General features: G+C 43.2%; 1 long non-coding RNA gene across 1 annotated transcript; it reads left to right on the top strand.

Annotated features, from left to right (window-relative positions):
• The first annotated feature begins 517 nt into the window (after positions 1–517).
• Positions 518–4,397, top strand: LOC120317129. The gene is made up of 4 exons (XR_005559139.1): positions 518–1,035; positions 2,829–2,891; positions 3,199–3,250; positions 4,378–4,397. It is a non-coding gene; the product is annotated as an uncharacterized LOC120317129 (long non-coding RNA).
• The last annotated feature ends 1,745 nt before the right edge of the window (positions 4,398–6,142 follow it).

Below are 6,142 nucleotides of genomic sequence, written 5' to 3'. Positions count from 1 at the left end.
CCTCAGGCTTCTTAAATTCCTCATTTCCACTTCAACCCCCAAAATCTATTTAAATCTCCACCCACGGTGCTAATCCATTTAATTGTGGGGTTTTGTTTTTTAAATGAGGATTAAAAAAAAGTAGGACAGCTGGTGATCTGTCTCAGAGAAAGGAGCTGGTTTAAAAGAGCCCAGCGTGGCTGTAAAAGAAAGTCGCTTTCTTAGATATTTCTTTCTGCATTTTCACTGTCACCCCCTCCCCAGCTGAGGCAAAGAGAAATGAGCCACTGGGACGTATCCTTGCAACGCTGGTACATATTTCCCCTCATTTTTTTGGGAGGGTTTTTTTTTCCTAAATCCAAAGGGGAATCTTCCTTCTGTCAAAACATCTTAATAGGATAGGAACAGCCCTCCAATTCAAGACCCCTCTGATGATGGAAACAGCTAGGGAAGAAACAGTATGAGAGAGAGAGAGAGAGAGAGAGAGAGAGAGAGAGACCCGCTGCAATTTGTAACTTTGCAATAATTAAGTCAGCTCAAAAGTGCCTCCTCCACCCCATCCCCAACAACATTTTTAAAAGCTGGAAAAGAAAATCAGAGAGCGATTTTGATCCCACAGAGCAAAAAGCTCCACAGCTTGAGTCCTCCCTGCTCCAGCTGACCACTAGAAGTTTTCCTCCTCCTTCCCTGTCCCTCTTTCCTTTAATGCTATGCCTTTTAGGCACCCAAGCTCCCAGACGTAGCCTGCCCCTTGCTCTTTTCACCGGGAGAAGCAGTGAAATAAATCAAGCCCACATCCGCTAGGAAGGACCCAAAACTTTGCTCCTGGGTTCTCCCAAAGTCGATGAGAGAATTTGGAGAAAGCCCAGCTGAAGCCACCAGAGAAATTCCAGTTGATGGAATTCCACCACCAACATCATCACGTTGAAACCCTGGATGAAGTTGAGAAGCCCGCTCCCGAAACCTCGACGCACACCAGCGACAAAAGAGCTCACAAATACGATACTTACTGCGTTCCTCCTGGAGACAAAAGATAGCAGCTGAGCAACTTTCCAGGTAAGCTTCTTTTATGGGTCCTTCTTAGCTTCTAGGAAGACAGCACCATAGGGTGAAGAAGTCAATATACATGGTTACCTGGCCGACTCCTTTAATTTCCACCTTAACCTGGATATTTCAGATGGAAAGCTTCTAATTTGATAGGGTGTGGGCTGCCTCTGGTTTAAGCGAGTGTTGCCTTGTGCACATCGCTCTCTGCTTCCACCTGGCCAACAGTGGAAATGACACTTGGAGGGTTCCTCACTGATTTATAGAGTTGCCTTGTGCGCATTTATGCATCTTATGCTCTCTGCTTTTAATGGAATCCCAGCAAGATCCCACTTAACTGTCCTGAGGCAGCTAACTTTTGGGTGAGTCCATCAAATCCAACTAAAATATATCACCCTGCTGAGAAAAAAATCAAGCTTGTTCGAAGTCCTCGGAACGAAATTAATTTCTGGCAGAAAAATCACACACCTGTACAAACAAAATTGGTAGATAGTTTTTCCCGGGAATATTTGGAATCCTATAAACCCATTTTATTTATTTATTTATTTTAATTAGGGTCCTGAATTTTGAAGCCGAAGAAAAATGTCAGGGTGAGGCTTGGAGACCTTGCTAAGAATTGAGGAGACTTGTGATGAGAAATAAGGAAGGCATCAGAGGGATTTGGCTACTTTGCAACAGCAGGTGGAGCTCGAAGGCCCCGTAGGAAGAAAAGTTAAAGAAACAGGAGAAGAAATCAGAGACAGACAGATAGCAATGTGACTTTAATAGCAAGGCAAAAACGTGTCTCAGCTAAGCATCTTTGTGCAGTGAGGGCGAAGTGTCTAGAAAATGCAGTCCCACAGGGGAAGGGAGGGCTTTGACAGTTGTTGCATATATCTATGGCAGTGGTTCTCAACCTTTTTAATGCTGCGACCCTCAACCGGTCGTAAGTTGAGGACTACTCAACCGGTCGTAAGTCAAGGACTACTCAACTGGTGCAGCACCGTTTGCAGAATGGGACTTTTGGCGGGCTCAGCAGGGCAGAGACAGCCTGGACAATTCCTATTGGCTTTTGAAAGCAATAGAATTAGACTCTATTCAAGAGAGTCTATTCTATTGGCTTTCAAAAGCCAATAGAATAAAAGGGAGTAGCACAGCTAAGGAAAAGGGGGAAAAATGGCAGACTGCGTTGTTTGGCGACCCCCGTGAAAGGGTCGTTCGACCCCAAATGGGGTCCCCACCCACAGGTTGAGAACCATTGGTCTATGGGCTCCAAGGAAAATTCTGATTAATTCTGATGCTTGTTTTTTTGGACTCTTAGAAGAGCTTGTTAAAAGTAAGAATAAGGAATACAAAATGGGTTTATTTTATCCAAGTTAAAACAGATATATTATTATTGCTGGTAACTCTTAAAGACGTTCGCTTGAAGAATTTGTTTATAGCTAAGAGATGAGCTACAGGTAGAAGAGATCCTTTGTTATATTTTAAGGGAAGGTGATTACTAAAATCCATTAAAATGTTGCAATGAAAGAGGAAGTCATTTCTTTGTATATTCTTTTCTTTTTCTTTGCTATCTTCTTTTTCTCTCTCTTTTTTCTATTCATTTTCCCCTTTTTCCGTGCTTTCCATTTTTTCTTTTCTTATAGTTTATATTTATCTATTCAGTTTTGATGTTTTATAAAATTACTATTTAAAAAAAAAGCTGATTCACGCCTGTCCTTGAGGCTCACGGGCTCTAACCAATATCCTGTTAGCACTGGCATCCCATAATAATAAAGAAAAGGCTCGAATGTTTCCACCTTATTTGATTGTTGTTGTTTTTTAAGATGGTTTCAAGGGACTGGAAAACTCAAGAGATAATGATCAGTTGGTGGCACATACCAGACAAGGTGAGATATTTTTCCTGGTAAATACATTGTTTAAGACTTAAGTCATAGTGAAACTTATGCCCTTATAGCATTATCATTCCTGGACATTTTTGACCTGGAGCAAGATCACCATTTATTTCCACCAAAGACGTCCTATCATGGCACAGTAGGGTATTTCCATTAAAAGTAATGAAGCCAGAGTAATTTTAAAGATTATTGCTTAGAACCATGTGGAATATTTAATATTAGGTTTTGGGTATCCTTGGGCTGTTTCACTTCCGGAACCCAGCTTATGAGAATGGTATAAAAAGTGTTTCTATCTCTCCAGGTTGCTCAGAAACTCAAATCTTTGTCTGTTGAACCCTTCCCGTGATCCTAGGGTGAGTGTCTCCAAACCATTGAGGGTGAGAGGTGGGTCGTGGTTGAGTTTGGGGTGGTTTTCAGGCATTTGGGAGGGATTCGGTTTGAAGACCCATTGAATTGGTCTTCCTTGGTTCTGAGGATGTCCAACATTAGGTGGATGGTGGGACATGGGAGATCTACACTGTTGAATCCTTCTCATTATCCTGGGTGGTTATCTCCAAACCATTGATGGTGAGAGGTGGGTCATGGTTGAGTTTGGGTGGCTTTCTGGAGTTTGGAAGGATTCAGTTTGGATGAAGACCTGTTGAATTGATCTTCCTTGGTTCTGAGGACCATCTAGAGAACATCCAACACTAGGTGGATGGTGGGACAAGGTCAATGGTCCTCCTTAGGACCCTTGCTAATTTCAGAGAAATGTTTTGGAGGTGGTGATGTTCTGTGATGTCATTTGGCTGATTATGAAGCTTTTAAACAAACAAACAAAAAAAGAGATCAAGACTTGCATTCAATCCTTAAAATCTCTAGAAGTTGAATTAACTCATAAGGAGCTGCAAATATTATTCTCTGGGGAAGAGAAATCGATAATTGGATGTTTTCTCCCAAAGGACAGTTACGAAGTCTGTGGAGATGTTAACCATTTATTCCTGATTTAACATTTATAAGTTGTCAGATTCAAATTGCACACCCCAGGATGGAGTGAATGTGTTTCTTGTTGTGACACATTCATAGTATTCCCGATTGCTCAATTCTCTTTGCTGAATATTTCTTTCCACTTATTTAAAGCAGATCTAGTTTGCTCTGGAGGATGGGCTGGAAGGGCCACAGAATAGCTTAAGTAACAGTGAAAACAAGATAGCTCTTCGAGTTGAAAAAAAAAAAAAGACACACCATGAGAGGAAAGGATGCTGCAGAGGTAGAGGAAAAATAAACATTACTACTTAGACACAAATTTTTCAAAGCATTTCAAGCTTTCCTGGAATGAATTTGAAAACTGGGGAGGGGAGTTGTATTTAAGAGAGTGATGTAAAGGTTTCTAGAGTGAATAAGAAACATAAAAGTCTGACCACATGCCTTAAGTTGCTCTTCTTAAAGGGGTGGACATTACTAACCCTCACTTTCCCTTTTCCTGTCCTCCGTCTTGCAGCTCAACCTCCAATGTCTTTCCAGTGCAAGCAGCCCTGCTCGTGTCCTACTGTTTGTGTAAAATCCGCTCCTGTGCAGGCGTTATGCAGCCCACCCTGCTCTTGCGTTTGCGTCTCTGAGCCTGCAAAATCATGCTGTGACACCAAGGCCCCGGTAGCTAAATGCACCTCGCCGTGTAGCGATTCCTGCTCGGTTGTGTGCGTCAGCTCATGCGAGTCAAAACCAACTTGCTCTTGCCAAACGGCCACCTGTGACGTGCCCACCCAGAGCTGCGATTGTACAAAGTTGTGTCAATCCACAAAAAGCTGCTCTCCTTGCCAGTCCTTTGCCACTCCGTGTCAAGCCAGCATCTGCGTGGTGCCTTGCCAGACTTCTGCTCCTGCTCCTGCCCCTGACCCGTGCCAGACCAAAACCTGCACCTGTATCCCCGTCCAACTTAGACAGTGCTGCTGTGGCCAGATTGTGCTGGTGCCCTGTACCCCATCTGCACCCCCTGCCCCGTCCTGCACTTGTTGTACATGCTGCTGCAAACCCTGCTGCAACTGAAGTGTTGTGTCAGTTGTGCAATCTGGCTTTGAACTCCTAAAGCCAGTGGCTTTCTTTCTCCTGGTCATGCACGGTGGTGTTCTTTTTTCCAGCTACGTTCTTGCCCTTAAATTTTCTTCTGCCTACATTCACACACTGTATTTTCCATTTGGGAGATGAAACTCAAGTTGTTGGACATGATCTGTTATAACACATTCCATTTCTGCACCACGCAGAACAACGTGCAGAAGGCAGAACCACGTACAGAGCACAGAACATGCAGAACGCAGAACGTGTAAAACGCAGAACAACATGCAGAAAGAACGCAAACAACGTACAGAACTCAGAACAAACAACACAGGAATGCCACATAATGGAAATTCAATGCTGGGAATTGAGATTCAGAATGTGACACTTCTGCTTTTGATTTTTCAAGTTTTCGGAAGCCATGAGGGATAAACTTTGTCGAACTGCATTCTGTCATCTTGTACAGGTAGTCCTTGAGTTATGACCATAATGGAGTCTGCCCATCACAGTCGTAACTCATGACAGTCGTAGTTTTTATAATTTTATGAGCCTTTTTTCCCCAGTGGTCATGAAGTGTGAGACACCTTCTCTCCCCTTTTTCTCCTCTGCTCACTTTGTGTGAGAAGTTGCAATCAAATAAACTTTGTTTTCATAGCAATACTTAATTCTTTGTTTTCCTTCCCTGCTTGATGTATGTTTAATTCGTTCACAATGACTTTTCTGTTCTGCCTTTCCACCTGTGGCCTCCGTGGCCCTACGCTGTTCCTCACAACCACCCTGCGAGGGAGGTTGGGGAGTGGAAGAGAGCGTCCATGTTCCAAAATCAAGTGGGAATCTGAGCTGAATTATTTCAAGTCCCACCCTATCATGCACCCTAATTACAAGATCAACCTTTGGGGTTCTGATTCATCCAACCCAACCTTCTTCCCCTCCCCCCCAAAAACCTCCTACTCTATGGAGTTCAACATTGGACAGGAAATTTGATCTACTTCCCTAGGCACGGGATTCAAATATCTTCAATTTTTGGAAACAAGACCCTGCGTAGACTGCAAATTTACAAGATGCAAATTGTTTCTTTCCCTTTCTGTGTCTCCTTCCTTCCTCCCTCCCTCCCTCCCTCCTTCCTTTTCTCTTTCTCCCTCCCTCCCTCTTTTTGAAGCTACTTGCTTGCCTACAGCTGCAGTCTACATCCTAGGTTAAACCTTGCTTAATGT

This window comes from Crotalus tigris, unplaced genomic scaffold, assembly GCF_016545835.1.
Source record: "Crotalus tigris isolate CLP2741 ecotype Arizona unplaced genomic scaffold, ASM1654583v1 scf7180000019553.37968852642:3898890, whole genome shotgun sequence".
NCBI lineage: Eukaryota > Metazoa > Chordata > Lepidosauria > Squamata > Viperidae > Crotalus > Crotalus tigris.
The sequence above is the reverse complement of the archived record's forward strand: the minus strand, read 5'-3'. Positions and strand labels throughout refer to the sequence as shown.